Source organism: Gopherus flavomarginatus, chromosome 12 (genome assembly GCF_025201925.1).
Source record: "Gopherus flavomarginatus isolate rGopFla2 chromosome 12, rGopFla2.mat.asm, whole genome shotgun sequence".
In the NCBI taxonomy this organism is placed as follows: domain Eukaryota; kingdom Metazoa; phylum Chordata; order Testudines; family Testudinidae; genus Gopherus; species Gopherus flavomarginatus.
The window spans coordinates 7,634,493-7,661,551 of NC_066628.1; the positions used below are offsets into that span (position 1 = coordinate 7,634,493).

At 47.5% G+C, this 27,059-nt stretch overlaps 1 protein-coding gene and 1 pseudogene across 3 annotated transcripts in view; one reads left to right on the forward strand and one right to left on the reverse strand.

Moving 5' to 3' along the window:
* The window catches only part of LOC127033271 (zinc finger protein 850-like), a 103,821-nt gene that overhangs the window by 39,135 nt on the left and 37,627 nt on the right, over nt 1-27,059 (reverse strand). The gene's annotated exons all lie outside the window — the stretch shown is intronic.
* Nucleotides 1,667-11,393, forward strand: LOC127033136 (zinc finger protein RFP-like; annotated as a pseudogene).

The window sequence follows — 27,059 nt, forward strand, 5'->3', positions numbered from 1 at the left end:
GGCTGCCTGTAAGGAAGTGAGTCACTTTCACTGTCATTCCTCAGCAGGTAGGCAGCCAGCCTCACCTCCCCCCCAGCACCTCACCCAACCCAGCCCTGACAGCCCTCACGCCAGGGGAAAGAGTCACACTCACAGGTGAGCATAGGCAGCAAGTCTGTATAATTTTTGGTGGTGCTCAAAATGGTGGTGCCCGCCCCCCTGCCCCCCGCTGTCGCCCTGTAAGCCGATATAAAATGAAGCTACAATGCGTTGGCACCACAAGATTACAAGGGTCAATTAAAAGTGTAAACTCAGAAGCAGCACTTGCCTGCTTCAATATACAGTATTATATTTTGTTGCACTTGTGAAAAAGTGGGAATGTTCTAAATGTTTTCTCTGAATACTGCGTGGGTGCCTCAGTTTCCCCTGCAAGGTGCCAATTGAAGGTGCTGGGGACGAAGAGATCAGAAGAGATCCAGAAGAGACACAAAGGCTAGAGGAGGGAGTGTCAGTTTGGAGCTGGCTGGGGAAATGGGGAGAGGCCCAGAACTTGGGTCTAGGCTCCCCACCCTCCAAGATGGACCTGACTGAGGGGTCCTGTTTTCTGTACCTACAAGCTTTGTTTTAGACTATGATCCTGTCATCTAATAAACCTTCTGTTTTACTGGCTGGCTGACAGTCACGTCTGACTGCAGAGTTGGGATGCAGGGACCTCTGGTTGCCCCAGGACCTGCCTGGACAGACTTGCTGCGGAAAGCGCACAGTGTGGAAGGGCATGCTGAATGTTCTGAGGTCAGACCCAGGAAGGTGTCAGCATCTTGCTCTGGAGACAGTATGCTCAGAGAGAGGAGGCTCCCCCAGAGTCCTGACTGGCTTTGTATGGAGTAGTTCCAAAGCATCCCAGCATCCTCTTCCACACCATGCACTTCCCGGAAGTCCAAACAGGCACTGACACTCTCTCCTCTGGCCTTTGTCTCTTTTCCAGGCATTAGGAGGCCACCTGATCTCTTTGTTCTCCAACACCTTCAGTTGGCACCTTGCAGGAGAGCGACCCAGGCCATCAGTTGCCCGGAGACAGGGTTTCAGCCATTCTCTGTGCAAACAGCATCACACTGGCACTCTAGGGCTCTACAACAATCACACATCCTTATGCCACCATCTAGATCCTTGAGAAATGCATAGGGGAAACTGAGGCACCCACACAGTATTCAGAGAAAACATTAAGAACATTCCCACTTTGTAACACCTGTATACTTTAAAGGGTGTAAAATAATCAAGTATTGTGCTAAACACAATGATACTCCAAACTGACCACCAAATTTAAGTTGCATGTTTTTCCCCTCAAGTGAGGGCTCTGGGATGGGGCTAGGGATGAGGGGTTCACACTGCAGCAGAGTGCTCAGGGTTGGGGTGCTGGGGGTGCAGGCTCTGGGGTGGGGCAGGGCTCGGGATAAGAAACTTGGGATGCAGACAGGCTGCCCAGGGCTGGGGCCAGAGAGGACTCTCCCCCCTCCTTACTGACAGAAGCAAGCTCCAGGGAAGGAACCCCTCCTCTCTCTCCTGTCCCCCACCCGCAGCACACTCACTCTGCACCACAGTCACTGCACATGCTCCTAGTGCCTCTCTCAGGTCCAGAAAGCCCACTCACCTCCCCTATGATGGGTACCAGGGCGGGGGGGTTGCCATCATGTGTGGTCTCCCCATCCCTGCTGCTGCCAGTGAGTGCCGGGGGGGGGGGGGCGGGGGAGAGAGCTCCCAAGCATGTGTGTGCCTCCTTCCCCCTCCTCTCTTCCTCTTCCCCTCCCCCAGTGCTCCAAGAGGCTGTCTCCCAATGATCTCTATAGCCTTAGGCAAAAGCAGCCCAAACAAAGGAGAGAGGCACTGGCTGTTTTCTTTCAGCCAGGGAAGTTCCGAGGTGGGGGCAGAGGAGAAACCCAGCTCCAAATATTGGTGGAGCACAGCCCCCAGCCTTGAATATTGCTGGTGCTTGAGCACCTTGAGCCCCTATAAGCTGCCACCCCTGCAGGTGAGTTCCTTCCCCTACCCCTACCCAGTGACTTCCCAGCAGCCAATCTCCTCCCTCAGACTGTGCTGCATTCGGCTCTCTCTAGGACCCAGCAGCCCTGCTCTTACATTCTCCACTGCTTCCCCTCTGTCTGGGCTCCCAGCAGAGCGATGCCCCCAGACCTTTTGGTACCCTAGGCGGCTGCCTATTCTGCCTATGGCTAAGGACGGCCCTGACTAGAAGCGAAGGCTGCTGCGAATCCAGCAAAAAAACTTTGCAGTGAACTGACCTGTCCCATCTGTTTGGACTATTTTAAAGATCCGGTGTCCCTAGACTGTGATCCCAATTTTTGCCGATCCTGCATCACCCAGTGCTGGGTGGGATTCGATACAGATATCTCCTGCCCTCAGTGCAGAGAGATCTTTCCCCAGAGGAACCTCAGGCTGAACAGGCAGCTCAGGAATGTTGTGGAAGCAGCCAGAGAATTCGGGTTGCCCTCAGGGAGAGAGCCAGAACCAGAGAGACTGTGTGAGAAACACTAAGAGCCTCTAAAACTATTCTGCAAAGAGGACGAAATCTCCATCTGCCTGGTGTGTGACAGATCCAAGCAGCACAGAGATCACACCGTGATTCCTGCAGAGGAAGCTGCTGAAGAATTCAAGGTAGGAAAATAACCTATTGTTGTTTTTATAACCAGAGCCTTGGGGAACTCACCTTCCCCCAGCATTAGAGTTTCTGTTAGCCCCAGACAGCCACTCAGTGAGCTCCACTGGAGAGGAATGAGGGGTTTCAGGTTTACGTAGGTTTCCCAGCAACTGGGAATCCTCCAAAGACTCATGCAGGGGAAGTGTGGCCCTTGATAAACATCCTAAGTAAGGCTTCCACGTTGGAGGGAGGGGGAGTGAGGAATCCCCACCTCACCAGCTCCCCATACACAGAGTTCTGGGCACTGAATGACCCCCCTTTTCTGCCCTTCCCCACTTCCCCCCCTTCCTAAAGCTATAAACAGCACGTCCGTGCTCCTACTCTCCTTGGGGTTTAGGGAGCAGCTGGGCTGCCCGCTTGGCACACATCCCCTTCGCCCTTCTCCTGCAGAGCTCCTCATGCAGACAGGAAGGGAGCCCCACCCTCATGAGACTGGCGGGGAGCACAGGAGTGGAGCTCCAGTCCTGCAAACCCCAGCAAGTCCACCTGATATAATCAGAGATGGGATTGCAGGAAGCAGGGACTGGGTGGAAGCAAGCAGCAGAGCAATGGGGCACTGTAGCAGGGTCACTGCTTCCAGAGTGTCCCCTCATGGCCTGGGGTAGCCCTACCTCATTTTCCCTCGGAGGTTCCCAGAAATAATCCACAAAGGCTCTTCTGTGTCCAGTAACATCCCTGCTCTCCCAGCAGTGACTCCCAGGTTTTCTAGTCTGGAGTTTGGCCTTATCACCCTGAAGAAGATCCCAAGGCCTCCTCTGCCTTCTCCATGGGTCTCCTCCCTCTGGCTTTCAATAGGCCTCTGTTTTACCTACCCCAGGACTGGTTGGATTACATGACACCCCTCTCTCCCCCAATCACTGCTCATTCATTCACCCCACCTGGGGAGGAGAACTGGCTATGTCACACCCAGCCATGATCACCACTCCTTCGTTGTCCTCGCCTGGGGATGAGAACTGGTTTATCACAGGTGGGGCTGAGACCCCTCTCTCTTTAAATGGCCAGCCACCCTTTGACTGGCATCGTCCCTCTTCCACATCTCCTGAGGACACAGAGACAGTCCCCATCTTGCAATTTTCAGTTTGGAAATTTTGGCTGTGGATTTCAGTGTGGGAACCTTGTGCCCATAAAGGTTTCCATGTTGACATCAATAACAATAAGAATTCATAACCAATAGAATGTTCTGATTTCTACTGAAGTAGCATCTCCAGGCCCTGATGAGGGATTAGGGTCCCATTGTGCCAGGCACTGTACATTCAAGTTAGGCAAAGAGCCCACAGTCACAGTCTAAGGAAGACGATATGCAGCAGGTGGATAAAGAAAGAACCGGGGCTGGGAGCAGGAGACAGTTAAGGAGGGTTGTGTTTGCATACACTGGCATTTGCCATAGGTCATCCATATTTCAAAGCTGTCCATTTTCCATGGTGCAGCCTTAGGTGCCTGCACTTTTCTATGGGGAATATTTTAGGTGCTGAGTGGCAGCAGTCACGAGGGGGAGTCCATGGCCCAATCTCCTCTCCCTCCTGTGGGCTTGGCAGAGACTTCAGAATCAGGGTTAGGGAGACCCTCGTGGGTGCTATTTCCCAAATGGTGGCTTGTGACCCACCAGTGAGTTGTGGGAAGTTGTAGATGGGTTGTGGGCTTGGTGTGGAAGGGCAGCCCTGTGGGGACAGGAGTGGCAGCTCCTGTCCCACAGGGCTGAGTCCAGCTCTCCACAGAGGGAGCATGTGGAAAAACTCCAGCATGAACCTACTTGTCCTACCTGTTGGGAGTATTTCAGAGAACCGGTCACTCTGGAGAGTGGGAACGTTTTCTGTCAAACCTGCATCACCCAGAACTGGGAGTAACCAGATATAGCCATCTCCTGACTGAGCAGTAATTAAAAAAGGCCATTAGAGGGAAAGATGCATTGATAAAGGTGGCAGGCCCTGCAGGGAGATGATGTTTCCCACTGGGATTCTAAACTCCTGTGCTGCTCCATGAGGGGTTAAACTCAGATGCAGTCGGCCTGCATTAGAGGAGATCACTGTCCTAAACACCATGTGGACTCCAAGCACCTTGAGTCCACACACAAAAGGGCTCCAGACAGCGCAGGTCCATGCCAAATACCATGGGGATTAGACTGGGTTGCAGCAAAACTAACCCCTGGGCGGTGGTGACCGTGTCAGGCTGACGAACCAGCTGAAGTGGTTCCATTAATCCTCACACTGCTCTCCCACAGTGCAGCATTTTGAAATCTGTAGAACTCGCTGCTTCTGGGAACTGAGCTGGGGAACCGGTACCCAGGCAGCCCTGCCTCTGTAAGGGCCCAGGACAGAACTAGGGCAAACCCCGACTGCTCTTGACAACAACAAAAACATAGAATGTGGTTTGCCCTAGTGCCCAAGTCAATTCTATCTACCCAGTCCAGTCCCCAGGGGTTCAGGGCTGAAATTCAGTGGAGATCAGGCTCCTCTGAGAATCCCAGGAGGTTTCTGGGATTTGTATCACTTTGTTTGTTTAGCCTCCTCAAAAACATAATATTTCACACAGTGAAAGAAAACTCCAAGGATGTGACGCCAGTGTCATGTTAGTATAAATCAATGGGGAAAAAAGGTCAAACAATTTCAAGGAGTCTGAAAATGAAACACTCCCAGCGTCCATGAATATAACTTCACTTCCTTGGTACCGCCGATACTGCAAACCTACTAGGTTCTCCATTCATCAGTAGAGTGTTTGTGTTGGAAAAGCTCCCACCCTCACTCTGACTCCTAACAATAACAATAACACCACTCAAATCAGTTTCTGTTTCTTCAGGAAAAGATTCAGGCCCATTTGAAGAAGCTGAGGGAAGAGAGAAAAGCTTCTGGGATGTAAAGTGAGTGAAGAAAAGAGAAGCCAAGAATACCTGATAGGTGCCCGTTGTTATTAAACTGCATTTGTAATGAGCTGGATGGAGGGGCGTTCTGAATCAGAGCAATAACGAGAGGCAGGGGCAATCTAGAGGCCCAATTATGTTTTATCTCAATCAGTTGCGGGTAAAGCAGAAAGCTGTTAAGTGGGGAATAATCACAAGTAAATCAAAATTAGTTGTTTTAGCAGGAATTACTACTTAGGCCTACACCATAAACCAGTGGGTTTCAACCTTTTTGCCTTTGATAATTTTGAATTTGGTACAGAGACGACTCTGGAAATCTATTATCTGTACTGACGATAGGTTGAAACCCACTGCCATGAACTACTGTAACTATTATTCTTATCTAGTGTATATTAACTACTGTTAGCTTAATTACACTCTCTTCATAGGAAACAATTTACATTAATGAAACAACAGAATTTTGACTTAGAAAATCCAGTGCACTAAAACAAACCTTCACTGTTACACATTCACGCCTCAGTTTCACAGTTTTCAATCTTCTCTTAGCTCAGAGTTTGGGGGATGTTCAGTTATATCTTGAGGAATCCTCTTGTGCAATCTTTGTTTATTGTTTTGAGTTCCAGCTTCAATAGAGACATGTATCCCAGCCCTTTCCCTACTTTCCTTCACAGAGAAATACACAAACTGAGAGGCAGAAGATTGTGTCTGAATTTCAGCGACTGCGGCAGTTCTTGCTGGAGAAGCTGGACAAGGAGATAGTGAAGATATAGAATGAAAATGTCAGTAAAGTATCTGAGGAAATTTCCTGTCTCAGTAACCTGATCAGTGAGATGGAAGGGAAGTGTCAGAAGCCAGTGACTGAATTGTTGCAGGTCAGACTGAGTTAGAAATACTCCAGATCCCAACACAGGGACAAGACTGCTCCTAAAACATGAGCACAGAAGTCCAGCAGTCAGAGATCACCGTGTAACTCAGTGTGTATTACAGAGATGTGAATGACTACTATTTTTGAAAAGTTACAGACACTGTGATGTAAAGATGGAAAAGCCTCATCAGCTCAGCAAATGCATGGCCCTGGGGCCTCTTTTCCCCATAGTTGCTAAATCCCTTCTTCTGGAATTCTAAGTGTGTCAGGTGGGACTGAAATTCCATTTCTCTATTTCTCTCCTCTAGGACATCAGAAGCACCTTGAGCAGGCACGTGGCTCTCTCTCACTCCCCCTCACACTTCGCAATGCTGGGAAAGGGCTTAGTGGTGATGTTACCACTGCCTCTCCCCAGGGCTCTACAGCCAAATGTGTGGGGAAGGTCATATTTTTTGATACAAATCTTTCTGATCAACTTCATCTTGAGGGTCTCACCCTTTTATAGGGGACTCTGGAATTCTCCATTCAGTGGGAAGGACTGACCTCAAGTATTTCCTAGCGATGTTACATCCCTGGGGTACTGGTTGCCTCAGGATAGTGGAGATGGAATATGGGCCTTTCACTGCTGGGGTCCTGGTTACCATTCAGCCCAGGGCAGCAGTGGTCAACAGTCTCTCTCACCTGAGGACTTTTTGGAGACCTGTGTGGAATGAGCTGGGGAGGAGGGAGTTGGTGTCTCAGTCTAGTTCCTAGAGGACAGATTTCTACAGCACTTTGCCTGGGAAGCTAATGTCCCTCAGAGTATGGAGGGCAAGGAGTGAATTGGCCATGGAGACTCAATTAGCCTTTTGTCCCCAGAGCTTGTCTCTCCAGGCCAGAGCTGAAGAATAATAATGGGACCTTTGTGGGGGGTGGGAAGGGTTCACTGCCATGGCCTTGCTTTCAGGAAGAAGAAGAGGAATTCTAATTCCAGACCCATTAGAACAGTGATTCACTAGCAAGAATTTATAATGAGTCAATAAATGAAATATAACCATGTGGAATTATTTCTCTCTAGGTCTATGAAGGGGAAGTTCCAGCAGCCAGAGGAGATTTCTCCTAAGTTAGAATTAAGACTCAGTGATTTCTCCCAGAAAACTGTTGCTCTAATGGAGACTCTCAGGAAGTTCAAAGGTACTGAGAAGGGATCTAGGAGGGGAAATTGGGATGAGCCGCTGAGACTGTGGGAATAGAATGGGTCTGGCCAATTGGTTGATAATTAGATGATGGATCTATTTAATTGTTGGGTGAAAATGCCACATACTTGAGGTCCAAGACACTCCAGTTGATTAATCCAAACCTTTATTTGTACCACAAGCATGCCTTGCCATTGCAATTACTATTAAATAAGAAATTATAGACATACGTTATAGAAGTACTGGCCAGTTACCTTCTTCTAGGGCATAGGTGGGTCACAGGAAGTGCCTTGTGAAGTTCAGATTCCTCTTTACAGATCCAAATTATATATTTTAGTTTTTTCCATCATCTTGGACTGTTAGTTATATAAGATACTTAATATTTGTGTCAAAGTTAAACTCAGTTTGTCAGACCACTCTGTTTTATTAGCACAGCACTCTGCTAATAACCCCCAGATAATGTGAGCACCATGCAAGACACAAATTATCTTATTTATACAGATAAAAGGGCACAAACTAAACAAAGGGACAAAGAGAGCAAAACTGTAAAATTTACCTGGGACACAACATGCATATCCTACTTCCTTACTAACTCTTATTGATCTAAGGCTAATACTTCACCAATTGCCCTTAAGTGGAGCAATTATTGCTTCCTTAATGTCTGCATTCCTAACACCTGGATTTCAGCATTTCAGCTCTTTTCCTTAAAGGTACAGACAGCATTTCTTTAATCGTTTCTATTTTTACAATATAATTCATTCTATTTTCACATAACTCATACAATAAACATGCACAAACTTTTTAATTGGCAGGGCTTTTGCTATACAAGCTATTTTCATGTTATTGTTCTCTTTTGATTGCTTTATTGCTACAGATTAAGTATAGGTCACTTTGACCCTATTCTCTGCGTAGGGGTTTTGGACTTTGCTAACTGCTTCTGGGCAGCACATTGTGGGTGTCTGGTGTCTTTAAACACATTGTGTGGTCAAAAGATCTTTGTCCCACAGAGCAACTTATGAACACATCACTTAATAACAAGGTCACTTAAGGTAACATTTCCCATATATCAAGCAAACTGCTCACCAGGCCAAAGCCAAGTCAGTCCGTACAAACACACAATCTCCGTCTGTCCAAACTTATGTATAAGAAATGACCCTCGTACCAATTCTCAATACTGAACATAATAACTAGTGGAAAGCAGGCAGATGGAGCAGAGGCCCAGGCATCAGGACGTCTCATATTAATTCATGATTTACCAAAGGTCACAACATTCAGTCCTGAATTCTCCAAAATGGCCTAATTTGGGGCACCTGAGTTTCTCTCTCCCCACTAGAGAGCTGCAGGGCAGGTGCTCCAGAGCCATGTAGCCTCCACAGCTGCAGGTGGAGTCAGTGGGAGCTGCAGGAGACCAGCCCCTCTGAGAACCAGGCCCCAGGTGCCTAAAGCTCAGCACCCAAAATCTAGACCCTAAATGAAAGGCCATTTCTTAGAGCTGGATCCAGCCCATCACTGAGCTCTGGTCCTGTGTGGCAGCCACGCTGGGCCAAATGGACTGCAGGGAAGGGGAAAGCCCCTCCCCCACGACGAGGGATCCCTCCAGCCCAGGGGCCTCTTGTGCCTCCTCCCCAGCAGCTGCAGGTACAAGGTGTGTTCCTGAGAGGGCTGGGAAATGGGGTGGAGGTGGTGAGAGTGGGTGGAAGAGGGAGGGGGTGGACCAGGGATAGAAGGAGATGGAGTGGGTAAAGTTACTTTTATGCCAAAGTGTTTGCAGGTTCTGGGTCTCGGTTATGACAAAAGGCAGTAACTGAATGAGACAAACCAACTAGAGTCTGAAGAGTGGGAGGGGATGAGGAGGGGAAAAGTAAATCTCACTTACAGATTGTCTGTCCTGGGATGGTCATGAGGCTGCAAGGACATTGGTTCAATTGCTGGGAGATGCCTGAATGAGAGAGGAAAGAGACATGCATCTGATGAAGTGGGTATTCACCCACGAAAGCTCATGCTCCAAAACGTGTTAGTCTATAAGGTGCCACAGGATTCTTTGCTGCTTTTACAGAGGAAAGAGGCAGTTTCAGAACCTTTTTATATAAATATCTGAGGTTTCTTGGTGTGTTTCTCTGTCATAATTAAAGACAGTTCTATGAGTTGAGAGTGGCAATGCTGTTATGAATATGAAATCCTGAAATCTCGTTTTCTTTCTCCTTTCCCCTCCGGACACTTTGCCGTCTGCACTAGAGACAAAAAGAGGAAGATCCCTAGGAACATTCAGACAGGGTGAGATTGCAGCTGGAGACTCTTTAAATTATCAAAAAATGTCTTCATGAGACTGTAGCTAAAGTTACCAACCAAACCGATACCGACCATGACACACACGGTCCTAAAAACAACACACTGAACAGTGAGGAGCTCCCACATTGAAGTCACACAAACACTTCTGACACCAACCTTAGTGCTGAGTTCATGCCCACGTTGCTGAACAGAAAAACTCTCCTTGAACAGCCTGTGAACAGAGCTCTCTGCCTTGAGGGCTGATGCATCCATTTTATCCCTGTGCAGGGGATCTCCCTCAGCATGCTTCTCCAACATCCTGCCTTTCCTTTGGGCAGGGCGGGGCTCTCCCATTGGAGCTGCTCACTGCTTCCTGGATTGGGGAGATGCTCTCCCTGTGAGGCTGATAATTCCTCCCTTCTCTCTGGGCTGGGGATGGGCTCCCCCACCCAATGCCACCTCCTACTCTCTGCTCTTAAGCAGCTCTTCCCCTAAGTTGCACCTTCCTCTCTGTTCCCTGGCCTGGGAGTGGAGGCTACACCACCCAATGCCATTTCCTATGCTCTTTTCTTAATTGGCTCTTCCTTCTCTGGCTGGGGAGTGGAGGCTGCATTTAAGGGAGGGAGCTTAGCTCTGGATTTCAAAGCTGGTACCTGCCTCCTCTGCTCCCTTTTCACTAAAACCTTCCTTGCTGTGTCTCTGATGCTAGGAATGGAGCAGCCCCAGCAGAGGGAGCAGGGAGCTGAAGTCTCAGCAAGCAAATGAAAAACTAATGAAGTGGGTCCCATAACAGGGACTGAGGAGCTGCAGGGATATCCCTTCTCAGTCTCAGGTGCCCAGGAGAGAGGCAGCTCCCTGGGATCCAGGCCTGTCCCAGGCAGGACAGGGCTGCTGGGGAGTGTGAGAAATGGCCCCAGCCTCCCCCAGGGCTGAGCTCTGCCCCGATGGTCTGATTCTCTCTCTCCCCAGCGAATGTGACTCTGGATCCAGACACAGCTTGTCTCTGGCTCATCCTGTCTGATGGGAAAAGTGTGAGATGGGGAGACACGTGGCAGCGACTGCCCAAGAACCCTGAGAGATTTGAGACTGAGCAATGTGTGCTGGGCTGTGAGGGATTCACCTCAGGGAGACATTGCTGGGAGGTGGAAGTGGGGGTTGGGGGGCTATGGGGGTGGCCAGAGTGAGTCTGTGAGCAGGAAGGGAAGGATCAGCCATACCCCTGACAGGGGGATCTGGGCGGTGGAGTGGAATTAGTGGGAGGGTCAGTTCCAGACTCTCACCTCCCCTGTGACCCCCCTGCCCCTGAGCCGGGCCCCCAGCAGGATCTGGGTTTGTGTGGTCTGTGACCGGGGGCAGGTGACATTTATCAATGCTGGTGACGAGGCCCCGATCTTCACTTTCCCGCCGGGCTCCGTCCCTGGAGGGAGAATCCGACCCTGGCTCTGGGTGGGGCCAGGATCCCGGCTCTGCCTGTGTCCCTGGGGTGGGGGTGTGTGTGGAGGGGGAATATCCCACGGGGGACCCAGAAATCAGCCTTTCTAGCCTCACACACCCCAGTCTCTATGACTCAGCTCCTGGCTCCTCATCTCTATGACCTGTGGAAGCCCCTCCCCTGCAGCCCAGGGATGGAAGGGGGAGGAGGGGGAAAACCTGTGGGCCTACGGGAGGGGCCCTGAGGGGCAGAGGTGGGGGCTGGGCAGGGGGTAGCACTAACAGCCGGGCAGGGGACAGGCAGAGTTGGGGGTGGCAGGGACACAGCATTGATCAATCAGGGTTTGGGGGGTTGGGGAGAAGCAGCAGCAGGGAGCGGTTTGTACAGATCTCTGGGATTAGATCTCACTGGGGTCTCCCAGCCAGAGCTTGTGGCAGGTTTAACCAGAGGGAATTAGAAGAAGCCAGAAGAAAAATGTAAATTTAAATAAAAACAAGAATAAAAAGGAGAGCAAGTCTCTGAGAAATGGTGGAAAACAGAAATGAGAAGAGTCACAGGAAAATATCCCTGACAGGGGAACCAAGAGCAGCAGGGGACAGCAAGAGGGTGTCAGGGATCTCTCTTATCCCAGATGGCTCTTTGTCTAACCGCAAAGAGACAGGCAACGACCAGCAAGGATCCAACTATCAAGTTCTTTATTGTAGCATCCCATAGAACAGAGAACTGCCCAACTCACGCCATATAGAACCAGCCTCTCCCCTCTGCAGGTGCAAACTGTCTTTATTAGCCACTTCGTCACATCATCACTTACGTCGCGTCATCACTGTACCTTCCCAGTTATACGTTCCCAGCATACAAGAGAGGAACAAAGAACAACTGTTATGTCCTGATAACTTCATAGTTAGTATAAAAAAAAAAAAAGCACCACATGTTATTTCAAAAAGTGTCTGCAAGCATTTTTCCTAGCTTCTACAAGCATTCCCTTATCTAGGAAGGTCACACAGCTGGCCTGTCTACCCCAGCCAGTAAATTTTTCAGTAGGCCTTGATCGGTTGCTACGCTGAACTAGGTTGCTAAGCAGAACTAGACCAAAACCACACTCATCAAGTCCCCCCTTTGTTCCTAGAGGACCCACTAAGGGGACTTGAGGAACACAACTTAGATTACATGATAAGGTTGCCTGACCTTAAGGGCTGTTCTGCACAGTCAAGCAGTTACACAGCACCCACATTTTATAATTACATAAAGCAGTAGTAACCCACACATAAAAATAACAGCGCTTTTAAGCACGTTATGCAGCCATCCACCTACATCAGGCAACCAGCTAAATAAATCACTCCACCAGGAGTTCCAGCCTGGTTGCTTCTCTCCATGATCCCTTGCAATTTTTTCAAGATGTTTTGCTCTCTCCCATGTGGCGTTATAAACATCAGGAATATACACGCAACATTCTTGTCCTATTAAGGCACATGTCCCTCCTTTTGAGGCTAACAAAATGTCCAGGACCATTCTATTTTGAAGAACCATTTGCCTAAGCTGGTTTTGCTCAGTAGCCAGATCAATGAGGTCCTCACCAGTGGTATTACAAGGAGTGTTAGAAATAATGGCTAACCTCATAATACCTTGCCCTATACGGTAAGTGGCACCTCCACATGCAAAGAAAAAGGCTGCACAGGTTCCTGTCCAATCATTAAGTGCTTTCCAGGTAAGGGGTCGAGACCGGTCAACATCCTCTTTGGCACCTCACACATTTCTTAAACGTCCAGAAGGAAGGTGATCTTGATATAGGACAGGGGGCTCTAACCGGCCAAATAGCGTGACCCCTTCCAGGAGGTAGGCAAGCTTAAATAAGCCTTATCTCCACACACAAAAAAGACTCCAAACAAGGCATTAGATATAACAGATGCAGTATATTGGGGTTTGTAATACCATCCAGTCCAGGCAGAGAGACCGTGAAAACTATTAGTAGCATTATCAGTACACTGACACACAGAGTACTCAGTACCCAAAGAATTAAAAGAATGTTTTTTTATACAGCATATGTGAATGATCTTTGAATGCTCCAGCACTGCAGTGCAATTAGTGTGTGATAGATCTGGTGCTATAAAGCAACGTATTTTGGTAAACACATGAGGTTTATCCAATACCAACCAATTAAACACTCTACAAAAGTTAGCAGGGAAAACATACCAGGACTTTCCAGGCCAGGGTAAATCTTGTACAAGAGTACAATCAGGTCCCCATCTTTCACCAAAATGGGTTCCATTAAAATAGGCTTTACAATTGCTAACTCCTACAGGCACATTTCCTGAGCCCAGGAAACACCACTCACCAGGTCGCTTCCACACCATAAGGTATCTATTAACCTGGATTCCTGAATCTACCCAGGTTAGATTCCAATAAGCTTTATTGGAATAACTGGATGTTGTCGTTCGTGGATAGTGGCTGCAGGCTGCTCCTGCAAGCCTGAGGAGTCCTTCCATGAAGAAGTCCATGTCATATTCATAGGGCTAAGAGATATGGGGATCATGGGAAGACCTCAGTGACTATCTACTGGCATTAAGGAGCATACCCAACATGAAACGTTATTCAGTGCTGGCATACGAGCTTTCACTTCATGAGCAAAGGGAATAAAGGCATTATGTTCATATCCCCCAGTTAATCCAACCACCACAAAAGAAAAACAACAAACAATACACAAATGAGTCCACCAACTCCCCAGGCGACTAATCGTTGCCATTCCTTGGGGAATGGGCACCAGTATACTACTAGAATTTTAACCTCAGGTTGCCCAAAGGGGTAGCAGTACATGTGTCCTGGGCAGAGAGGTCATTTGCTTCTGGCTCACCCGGTTCACAGTGGGGTGAACGTGCGTGGCTCCCTCGAAGTCCGATGCCGTCTGCTTCTGGGGAACCCTTTACCAGGTCGGGCTCCCTAGCGAGGCTCCGTTTGACTCTGGTATGATGAATCCAAGTAGGAAGTTCCTTGACCTGAACAGCAGTGAGGCTCACCAGGATAGTCTCGAACAGTTCTAGCCACTGGGGTTGAAGTGGAGTCTTTAGGTAAGTTTTGATCCACACTGGGTCACCTGGCAAAATAGAATGAACAGCTTCCCACAATGGTAAAGATTGAGACTGTGCTGAGAATTGTTGTAATGTGATTAAATGCTGCTGCAATGCTTTTACATAAACTTCTGTTTCACAAGTCAGACCAGTGTCACTAGGCATTGAAACCGAAGTAGTAAAGGAAGGGGGTACATGTCCAAAAAGTATCTCAAAGGGTGCTAGCTTAGTCCTAGAATTCAGGGTAGTCCGGACAATACACAAAGCCAAAGGAAGAACTTCAGTCCATTTCTTCTTAAGTTCCTTACACAACTTAGTTAGGGTGGCCTTTAGAGTTCCATTCATATGCTCCACCTGACCTGAACTCTGAGGATGCCGGGGGCATGAAAAACCCATTTTGTCCCAACTGCCTCAGTGAGTTCCTTGCAAATTTTTGCTGTAAAATGTGTTCCCTGGTCAGAATCAATCTTTTCAGGAGGGCCAAATCTTGGCATGATCTCATTAAGAAGCACCTTGCAAACTGCTTTGGCTGTGGCTTGGGCAGTGGGAAAGGCCTCTACCCATCCTGAAAGTTGATCCATGATCACTAACAGATGTTTCTTTCCTTCTGAAGAAGGTAAATCAGTAAAATCAATCTGAATGTGCTGCATGGGCCTATGAGCCCACCTGCGCCCACCAGGCGGCGCCTGTTGGCGTGTTCCCTTAGGATTACATTGCTGACAAAGAATACAGCTTTCCACTACCCTTCTAGCCATTTCACTTAATCCAGGAGATACAAACTGTCTAAGAATGATTTGAACCATTTTATTCGCTCCTAGATGGGTGTTACTGTGAACCTTTTGTAGTACCTCACGCTGACAGCTTCTAGGTAGGATAGGACGATGACCATCACATTCCCAAATTCCCACTGAATTAAGTTGTGCACCCCACTTTTCCCATGTTGCCTTTTCAATATCTGAAGCTTGTATTTGCCATTGAGCTAAGGGAGAGATCAGGTCCAATTGGGCCCCTTGGAAGGCTGCTGCCTTGCCTGCCCTGTCAGCCAAGCGATTTCTCGTTGTGACTCAGTTTGCCTGGTATGAGCTTTGCAGTGTATCACCACAATCTCCCTAGGAGCCTGAATGGCTTGAAGCAGTTCAGCAATTTCCTTTCCACGGGCAATCGGAGCTCCAGACAAGGTAATGAAACCTCGTCCCTTCCAAATTGCACCAGTGGCGTGGCACACCCCAAAAGCATATTTTGGATCCGTATAAATATTGACCCTCTTCCCTTTAGCATAGAGGCAGGCTGCAGTCAGGGCTTTCAACTCTGCTGCTTGGGCATTCACCCCGGGTGAAAGAGCTTTCCCTATTAATACAGTCTTGCTATCAGTAACTGCGTATCCAGAGTGTCTGATTCCCTCACGGACAAAGGCAGATCCATCCACAAACAACTCCATTTCAGGGGCTTGGAGGGGAACATCAGTAAGGTCAGGGCAAGGGGTGAAAATTAAGTCCAAAAACTGCAAACATACTTCCCTTCTGGGGCAACAAAAGTTGGGTTTAACATGGCACATCATTTGAGGGTTACCCCCTGAGTCATTAGGAGAGCAATTTCATATTTTGACAATTGTTGGTTAGTCAGGTGCTTATGCTGCTGTGAATTTAATAGGTTGGCCACAGCATGAGGCATATGCACTGTGAGGCTGTGTCCTAGTACCATTTCCTGAGCTTTTTCCACAAGGAGAGCAGCTGCTGCAACATTTCTTAGGCAGCCTGAATGGCCTTGAGCTACAGGGTCTAATTGTCCTGACAAATAAGCAACAGGTCAAGTAGAGCCTCCAAATAATTGTGTTAACACTCCAGATGCCACTCCTTTAGATTCATGTACATACAAGTCAAAGGGTTTGTTATAATTAGGGAGCCCTAGAGCAGGGGCCTGAACAAGGGACTCCTTGAGTGCTCTAAAGGCTTTCAACTGCTCAGCATTTGGCTGTAAAGGCTCCTCTGCCCCGACTTTAGTTAACTCATGTAATGGCTTTAAAAATTCACCTGCAGCCACTATCCACGAACGACAACATCCAGTTATTCCAATAAAGCTTATTTCTTGTTTTGTTGTGGGAAAAGGAATATTTAATATTGCTTTTACCCGCTGGGGATCTATGCAACGAATTCCAGGCCCTAAAGTACACCCCAAATATTTCACCTCTTGTCTTGCTCATTGCAGTTTTGTGGGGCTGACTTTATGTCCCTTTATTGCCAACTGATTAAGTAGACAGATGGAATCAGTTTCATTATCTTCCTGTGTTTTTGATGCCACTAAGGGCTGGTCTACACTACAGGGTAAAATCGATCTCAGATACGCAACTTCAGCTACGTGAATAACATAGTTGAAGTCGAAGTATCTAAGATCGAATTACTCACCGTCCTCACGGCGCGGGATCGATGTCCGCGGCTCCCCATGTCGACTCCACCTCCGTTTGGGTTGGTGGAGTTCCAGAATTGATATAAGCGCATTCGGGGATCGATATACCGCGTCTAGATGAGACGCGATATATTAATCCCCGAGCAATCGATTGCTACCCGCCGATATGGCGGGTAGTGAAGACGTAGCCTAAGATATTATTAACATAAGTTACCAAAGTAGGGCCGCAGGGTAACTGGACATCTTTTAAATCTTCTGCTAAAATTCTAGCAAACACTCCTGGTGCCTCTACATACCCTTGGGGCATTCTAGTCCACGTAAGTTGCTCTGGGGGTGGAATTTCCTGTTTCTCCCCCCTTTGCCCGGCTGCACCTAGTATTTTCCAGGTGAATGCAAAAAGGTACAGGAAAAAAAAAGCATTTGCCAGATCCAGAGAAGTAAACCATTTTGCGTCTGGTGGCACCATTGCCAGTATGGTGCTAGGGTTTGGCACTACAGGGTGTTCTGGGATCACATATTGATTAATCAGTCTTAAGTCCTGAACCATTCGATACTCTGGTTTTCCATCTGGCCCAGGCTGAGGCTTCTTAATAGCCAGAATAGGGGTATTGCAAGGAGAGACGCATGGCACCAGAATTTTCTTCTCTGAAATCCTGTATGAGAGGCCCTACCCCTGAACAGCTTCAAGTTTCAAAGGGTATTGTCTCTGGGCAGGCGGAGGCTTGTCACTTTTCACTGTCTGATTTAAAAAGGGAGCTGATTCCACTAGTCCCACTGCATGTTTTCCTCCCCACACTATAGGGTTAACTTCATTTTGCACTCGCACAGGGAGGCTTTTACCAGATCCTTGAACTTCCAGCCCTGCTAACAAATATGCCTTTTTCAATGGGAACCTTAGAATGATGCCATCTGGATTACAAAAAAATTGAGCATGCAATTTACACAGCAAACCTCGCCCAAGCAAGTGTACTGGTCTATTCATAAGCAAAAAGGAATGCTGAATATTTAAAGGGCCCAAAGTGGCCATGCATTCACTGGTCATAAAACATTGTTCTGTCTCTCCAGTAACTCCTATCACACATTTTTCAATATTTCCTTTTGGGGCCGCACCCTCGGGAATAGCTGAATGAGTAGCACCGGTATCCACTAATCTTACAAAAGTCTCATTTCCTATTTTAAGGGGACTCACAGGGAACCGGGTATCACATTTAAATTGCACAAGTCCAGCCTCATAAATCTCAGGACTCCAGGGGAGCAGCGCTTCCCTTCAGTCGCTGTCCTCCGCAAATTGCCCTGCTGCCTCTGGCGTATACTCCTTCTTAGGGCACACTGGGCACTCTCTCTTCCAATGTCCTTCTGCACCACAATAATGACAACCACCACTTCTAACTCCTTCTCCACATCCTCTGCCTCTCGCTGCTCCTCCTCTTCCCCTTCCATTCCATCCACCTCTGTTCCATCCATGACTTCTTCCCCTTCCCCCGGTCATTGCTACTGCCAGCAGTGACACTTGTTCCTTTATATCCTTCTGCTTTTCCTTTCTTCTCCTTTCTTCCATTAAACACTCTAGTAGCGATGCTAACTACCTCAGACAAACTTTTCCCTTGCATACCGTCTGGATGCTCTCTTAGCAATATCCTCTGCACATTGTGACATGAAAACCAGTTTAAGTATATCCTTTCCATGATCAGTTTCAGGATCCAAATTCCCATGCTTCCTAACTTCACAAATCTGTCAGGCACAAAAGTCAGAGGGATGATCGTCTGAATGCTGAACACAAGCAGTCACCTTACTCCAATTTAGAGTAGCTTCCCCTGCATCCCTAATGCCTTTCAAAACAGCTTTCAAAAAATTATCCAAACTTGTCTTGTGAGCTGAATTCTTGGGATCTCACTTAGGGTCATCAATTGGCCAAGGTGCATTCAAAAGGGTTGCAGATTTTTCTTTTACGGTGACAATGGATAAATCAGCTCTGAGTTAGCCACCAGCACCAGCATTGCTCCCAGCGATGATCCCAGAACCCAGGTTCTCTCAGTTGTCTGTGCTGAGATCAGCCTCCCAGTCTGCAAAGCAGACTGATAGAAGGTGTACAGAATTCTGGGGTCAAGGTTTAAGAAAAAGATCCATAGTCCCACCCACATAGACATGGGAAGCTCTTGAAAGTGAAATCTTCCAAATCTTACCAGCGCACATTACTCAGCTGTAACCACTGATGCAATGTGATTAAATAGCAGTAGCATGAAGCCAGTTTCTAACTGTCAACCTCCAAACCTGCCAGTATGTGATAACAGCAACTGAAACGTGTGACAAATGTTTACAATGTGGAACACCTGCATGTCACACCAGAAGCTAAAGATTATAATGGTTTAATTATGGTCTGAAGGAAATAAAGCATTGAAAAAAAGTATGACCTTCAACCACAAAATCACCCCTAAAAAAATCACTCTTCTATTACTTGAGTTTCAGGATTAATTGCTATTGTTTCTGTGGCTCAGCCACTAGCGGAGGGAGCTTGACAAACATTTTGCCATGAGGTTACACAACTGTTTACCAGACAGCAGTAGGATATTTGAGATCAGGACTCCTGGGTTCTCTCCTGGCTCTGTTGTGATGGGTGGGGGGAGGAAGGGGCAGCAGCTGGGAGCCCTGGGCCATTCAAATTACCGCCAGAGCCCTGGGGTGCTGCCTGCCCACCACCATAGCCCCAGGCTCCGCTGCCATGAAGGGCTGGCTGGGGGAGTGTGATCTCCAGCCCCGCTCCTTCCACCCAAGGCCCCGCCCCTGCCAGGGGTCAGAGCCACCCCCCCACACACACACACCTTGCCCAGGAGGGAGCCAACATACCAGTAAGTCCTTCTATTTACTTTCACCCCTGAAATGGTCTGAAACATGATGACAGCACCAGTGGAATCTGTATTTATTTTCCTTTTGCCCCAGGACCTTCCCTGCCCAGGTCACAGTGACTGCCCCTGGTCACCCAATCGCTGCCATCACCAGTGAGGATATTGTGTTACCTGGGCCTTTTCCCAAGGATTAGTGCTGAGCACATGGAGAGGCGATGGCACCTCTGAGCCTTCTGCATCTCTCTCTCAAGTGCAAAGTGTCCACATGAGGATCAGATGTCACGGTGTTGTGTCGGGAGAGAGTTTCTAAACAACGGACTCACCAAAAGGAAGTGTAGCCTTGGGGGGACATGATATCAGACCTTCCGGTGAAGGATAATACTGGTGGTGCCTTTTAGAACCCATAACTTTTTTTTAAGGGCACTAATTGGGACTTATCATTCCAACTTGCATGACTGCCAGACCCTTCTAAAATTCTAATTGTCCATTTATTTGGATGACTCTTCATTGCTTCTTACACAGGTACCAATCCCACCGCTGGGACCTAGGATGTAGTGGTCCTAGCAACGAGGTCCTAATAAACCCTGACTCCCAAGGCCTTCCTCTTCTCACTTGGTCCAGACCCCAAAATCTGCCTGTCTTTCAATCAGGGTCCCCTTCCATGCGGGTCCTCCAATAATTGCTCCAGAAGCAGAAAATAAATAAAAGAGTACTTATGATCACCAAGTATCAGAGGGGTAGCCGTGTTAGTCTGGATCTGTAAAAGCAGCAAAGAGTGCCACAGGACACTTTGCTGTTTCTTATGATCACCCTCTCCTTCCACAGCTGTGATCACTTGAACACTCAAAAGCAAAACTTTGTTCGTATCATCATAGTACTATCCTCTGTAACTATATTAACCTTTCTCAGGCATATCAGTCGAAACAGGGCTCACTCTTATGATCATAGAATTATTTACCTTAAATTCCCTTAATATCTTACAACTGAAAGCTTTCACTTACCTTCAGTTAAGTATCTTTCAGTATGCTTTTATTCAAACGGAACCTGTTTTTAGATGCGTGTGTGTGTGACAAAGTTCCTCCTCTACCTTGGTGGGTCCTGCGCTTATTGGCGGATTTGCTCACCTCAGTGATCTTCCCCTCTGGTGGAACCCACAGTCTGGGTCAAGTCCTCCTGTGTCTGATCAGGAGTTGGGAGGTTTGGGGGGAACTCAGGACCGCCCTCTACTCCGGGTTCCAGCCCAGGGCCCTGTGGATTGCAGCTGTCTATAGTGCCTCCTGTAACAACTGCATGACAGCTACAACTCCCTGGGCTACTTCCCCATGGCCTCCTCCAAACACCTTCTTTATCCTCACCACAGGACCTTCCTCATGGTGTCTGATAATGCTTGTACCCCTCAGTCCTCCAACAGCACAGCACAGCACAGCACAGCACAGCACAGCACAGCACAGCACAGCACAGCACAGCACAGCACAGCACAGCACACCCTCACCCTCACCCTCACCCTCACCCTCACCCTCACCCTCTCAGCTCCTTGCACCTCTTGCTCCCAGCTCCTCACACGCTCCCTTTACTGACTAACTGGAAGGCTTTTAACTAGTTCCAGCCAGCCCTTGATTGGCTTCAGGTGTCTCAATCAATGTAGCTCTCTCCACTGCCTTTTAGAAAGATCTTAATTGGCCCCAGGTGTCTTGATTAAGCTGGAGCAACTGCCATTTGATTAACCTGGAGCAACTGCCATTTGGTTACCATGGTACCAGGGATTTGTTTAGCCTGGGGCTAACACACCTGTTCCTCACTACTTTACTGTAGTCATCTGGCCATGCCCCATCACAATACACACACACACACACACACACACACACACACACACACACACACACACACACACACACACACACACACACACACATTTTTATATAGATCCAGCCATACCTAAAGGCTGCCAGGACTGTGTGTGTATGTCAAATCCAGCCAGGTAGAGATGTAACCTGAGTACCATTAACATATCCTGGCCACACCTGAGTGAAAAGTTTTATGTACCATTCAAACCTGCACTGCTGCCAGATGTGCGAGTGAATATGCATATGTGTATGTGTACTGGTTTTTACATGTGTCCGTATGTGTGTTTATATGTCAATGTCAGAAAGGAAAGAGGTAAAAAGCGAAGAAAGAAAGGGAAGATGTCTCTGTCTATGTATGTACGTGTATATATGTATTGGGTATTGCACTTGTGTCATCTGTGAATGCGTACATCTGTTCAATCAAGCCACACCTAAAGGCTGCCAGATGTGTGTGTGTGTGTGTGTGTATGTCAAATCCAGCCAGGTAGTGATTAAATCTGAGTACAATTAAGATATTTCAGCCACTCCTGAGTGACAAGTTTTACTTACCATTCAAACTTGCACATGGCTGCCTGCGAGCGGGTATGTGTATGTAATGAAATGTGTAATGTAATGTAATATGTGTATGTATCCATCAGAAAAAGAAAGAAAGAAAAGAAAAGAGGAAAAGGGGGAAAGAAGAGAGAGAAAGAGAAAAAATACTGCTTGGTGTCAATCGTCCTTTTATCCAGTAGGCAGTGCTATACCCTCCAGGTCCTTAAAATAAGGCTTTCAAACTCAGGGTTTAAAGTAGTACCTTTAGCCCACCCAGGGATGCCAATTTTTTAACCTTAAAATGTAGACACCAAATATGTTATCTACAAATTTGTCTCATTTAACAAAAGGGTAACAAGGCTATGTCCCGCCTAGGGTGACCAGATATAAATTCCAAAATATCAGAACTGCTGCAGGGGGAGCGTCTTTTCAATTGTTACACTCACCGGTCTGAGTCTTCGGCGGCACTTTGGCGGAGGGTCCTTCAGTTGCTGACGGTCTTCGGCGGCACTTTGGCGGAGGGTCCTTCAGTTGCTGATGGTATTCGGTGGCACTTTGGCGGAGGGTCCTTCAGTTGCTGACGGTCTTCGGCGGCATTTTGGCGGTGGGTAATAAATCTTGCCACCAAAGAAGGAAGTACCCACCACCGAAATGCTGCCGAAGACCATCAGCGACTGAAAGACCCTCCACCGAAGTGCTACCAAAGACTCGGACGGATGAGTGTAACATTTGAAAAGGTGCTTCCCCCTGCTGGTCACTTCTGCCTAAGCAATAATGGGGGAGGAGGGGAGCGCCTGAAACAAAATATCAGGATGAAGTATGGTGGGACAAACTGCTCGATATCGGGACAGTCCTGATTTTATTGGGATGTCTGGTCACCCTAGTCCCGCCATAAAGGAATTAACAGGGTATTAGCACGGGGCTTGTCTCTGACCGGCAGAAGGCTCCCCAGACTCGTCTTGCTGACCCCTGAAAAGACACAGATGCAGCCTTTCACTCAAGGATGGACACACAAGCAATATTTCTTCAACAACAAAATAATTATTTATTTAATAGAAAATAAATGGTTACAATATAATTAATAAAGCCAGACAGAATTATTCCTGTTGGAATTCTGCAACAGTACTGTGGCTCCAAATGCACAAGTTGCAGAATTCCAACAGGAGTAAAGAATGTATAGAACATAGTAAAAAGCAATAGAATTACATTTAAAGTATTATATGATTAAAGCAGTGTAACAAAATAAAAGACACAGGCTGTAACGGGGCGCAGACTCACCACTGTGGTGCCTCCTGCTGGGTGCTCTGGGAATTAGCTCAGTCCAGCTGAGTGTACTACCTATCAGGTGGTGTTTCGAACTGCCATCAGTCTGCTATTTCCACCTTCTGCACTGTCTGTGGCGGAACCATGTCACTCCCGGATGGCGGCCCTCCGGCTGAGCCCCCAACTCAACCCTTCGGGCGGGGGGGGAAATACAATCCAGGGGACCAAAAGTCCTCAGTCCTCGCACCTGCCTCAGCAGCCCGCTGCAGCCCAAAGTCTAGCCCCTCACCTCAGGGGCAAACTTCAGTCTGAATCGGCCATGCTCCCCCCACCCCAAACTACTCTGGGTCCCGCAACCCCTACTGTCTGTTTCCCTGCACCACTTCCCTGCAGCCCCAGCACCTTTCTGGCCCTTGGTATCAGAGGTCCCAGTCGGGCAGCCAGTCAGGGTGGAGCTCTCTCCTGCTCAGCACTGCTCTATCCAGTCAATCCTTCTCCCTTGCCCTCCAGTGCAGGAGTGGCCAACCTGAGCCTGAGAAGGAATCAGAATTTACCAATGTACATTGCCAAAGAGCCACAGTACCATGTAATGATTAGGTATGTGTATATATATTATATATATATGCTTGCACACAAATAATAATTATATACGTTGATCATGTATATTTATTATACATTTATAATGTATAGTTAACGATAATAACTTAATCTTTTACTTAGTGGGACTTCTGCCAATCTTTGCTTTCAACAATTCCCTTGAAGTTTGGTTTGTGTTCAGTTGTGCTCACAGGCAGCAATTCTCTTAAGTGGCTGTCTGTCAAAATGGATCAGTGCTTGGATTTCACATGTTTGAATGACGAGAAAACAGACTCACAAAGATAGGTCGAGGCAAACATCAAAATTAATTTTAGGGCTGCACCTCTGATGTTGGGGTATTATCCTGTGGTACAGATTTCCAGAAAGTAAGGATCCCTTCTGTCTTCTGAACAGATTTTAATCTGCCATCTTCCAAAAGTTAGATTATTTCCACCTGGGATGTTGCTTCATCAGCGACTAAAGGGGGCTGCAGACAGCTGGCTTCAGCACTTAAAGAGTCAATCAGAAATCTGATTTGAGGTCTTTTCTGCTGCAAATCTTGGAATCTTTCCTCAAAACTGTCCTTTAATCACACTCGCATACCTAGTTGTGCTCCGCTTTAGGGGTTCTGCTGCATCTTCTTTTGATCTGGCTTGAAGTTGTGATATTGAGGGAAAGTGGGACAGCTCTCCCTCAGGCATTTGTCTGTGAAACAACTGCAGTTTGTTCATGACCGCAAATACTCCCTGCACTAGATCAGACAGCAACCAGAATTTTCCTTGTAAGCCCACATTTAGTTTATCCAAATACAGCAGCACGTCTGTAAGAAATGCCAAGTCTAGAACCCATCCAGGATTTGTAAGCTTGGGGTGCATTCTATACTTCTCCTCCATAAACAATTTTACTAGTTCCAGGAGCTTGAAAAAATGGGAAATAACTTTACCTCTCGAGAGCCATTGAACTGCACAGTGAAATGGCAAATCATCAGTGGAGTTTTCTTCATTCAGTTCTTCAATTAGATTTTGAAATTGTCTGTGATTGGGTGCATTCAAGAGAATGAATTTCACAATGTGCAAGACAGGTTTCATGACATGATCAAATTTGAGATTTTTAGATACCAGTTGCTCCCGATGAATAATACAGTGAAATGTCCAAAATTTGGGAAAGCTCTCGTCAGACTTACAAAGCCCTGCTAATCCATTCACAAATCCCCACACGGACGAAGCCCATCCATTGCAATGGCAATGAGCTTCTGTAAAGGCAAGTGGCTTTTTGCAACTACCAACATCAACGCCTCCTTTAGATCTCGTCCACGAGTTCTGTCCTTTAGTGATATGATATCGAGGAGTTCTTCCCTTACAACACAGTCAGACACAGTGCGGACAAATGCCGATAATAAGGTTTATCCTGTGCCTGGCATGAGTCATCCAAAGTGATGCTCAAATACTCACACTGCTAAAGTTATGAGTGCAGTTGCAATTCAATGTCACTGTTCAGGTCGGAGAGTCTGCGTTCTATTGTGTGGCATTAAAGCTGCAGGACAGCCATTTTCTTCTGTAGATTCTCATTCTCTGGTGACAGGATTGAAATCACATCAGTGAGGCATGTTTTTATAGACTCTCCTTCAGAGTAGGGCTTTTTCACATGGGCTATGTGCCAGGTCACATAATAGGAGGCTAACATTACAGTCTGCGACTGGTTGGCAAATCTGGTGAAAAACTGGGCTTCTACATCGGTTTGTTTTTTCAAAGTTTTCAGCTTTAAAGTGAGGAGTTCAGAACCTTGTGGGAATTCTTGATCCACATGTGCGTGGCTAGAAGCAAAATGATGCTGTAAGTTTGAAGATTTGAACTGACACACACACGGCTGGCAAAGAAGACACGTGGCCTTACCATTTACGTTCAACGAAAAAGTACTTATGCTCCCACTCCTGTTGGAAGCCTCGATTTTCATCTGGGTATTTTCTTTTCTGTTTGCACATGAATCCTGTTATTAGAAGGTGTAAGAAAAATTTTTGATTAAAAATTTCCACACCAGCTAGTCACCGTGTGCTTTATTCAAGGAGACACTGGTGCTGGCCAAGGGGTGCTGGACACCTGGCTCTGTCCCAGGCCCCAACCCCCACTCAACCCTTTTCCCCAAGCCCCCACCCGCACCTCAACCCTGCCTCTTCCTGCCCCTTCCCCCAAGTGAGCTGTGTCCTCGCTCCTCCCCACCCCAAGCCTCCTGCATGTCGCAAAACAGCTGATCACAGCAAGTGGGAGGCAGAGGGAGGGAGGAGGAGGTGCTGGAGGAGGCTGTGCACTGCGTCTTCTCTCCTCCCCCCACCCCCACAGAGCCTCCTCAATGCCACAAAACAGCTGATAGCACCGGGCAGGAGGGAGGGGGCACTGACGGAGTTGGCCCCTAGCAGGAGCCGCATATTATCTTCTGAAGAGCAACATACGGCTCCGAAGCCACAGATTGGCCACCCCTGCTCCAGGGAGAGACTGAGCTCCACTTTGTTGAGCAACCCCTTATATCTGGGCTCCTCCAGCAAGCCCTTTCCTGGTTGGCTCTTAATGAGCTCTTTCCCCATTGGCTAGGCCCTGTGCAGCCGCTCCAAGGCTGCTCTAGGCCCTTCCAGGCCAAAGTGGGGCAGCCGCCACACTACACAGGCTACATAGAATATCTTAACACATGCAGAAAATACAGTCATTTCAAAGTAACATCCACATAAAGATCCCACATACACAAAGGCTGTATTCTTAGACTTGCAATCTAATCCTGCACATAACACAATGTAATATATGTGGTGTCTGTATACACACAAAAGCAACAAAGAGTCTTGTGGCACCTTATAGACTAACAGACGTTTTGGAGCATGAGCTTTCGTGGATGAATACCCACTTCGTCGGATGCTCATGCTCTAAAACGTCTGTTAGTCAATAAGGTGCCACAAGTCTTTTTGCTGCTTTTACAGATCCAGACTAACACAGCTACCTCTCTGATACTGTATACACATAGGAGAAACCATCATCATATTCATAAATTAAAAATAAAACATTTAATTAACATTAACATTTAACACTAAACATTTAACATTTACCATCCTGTAAGCACTGGCTAAGCGGTTGCAGGACAGGTAGGGGAGATACAAGCATCCAGCTTTATTTGCAGACAGACTCACACACTCCTAAATAACAGATAGAAAGAGAAACAAACTTACACTTGGGCTCAAATTCTCTCCGATTCATCTAATTGGTCCTTCT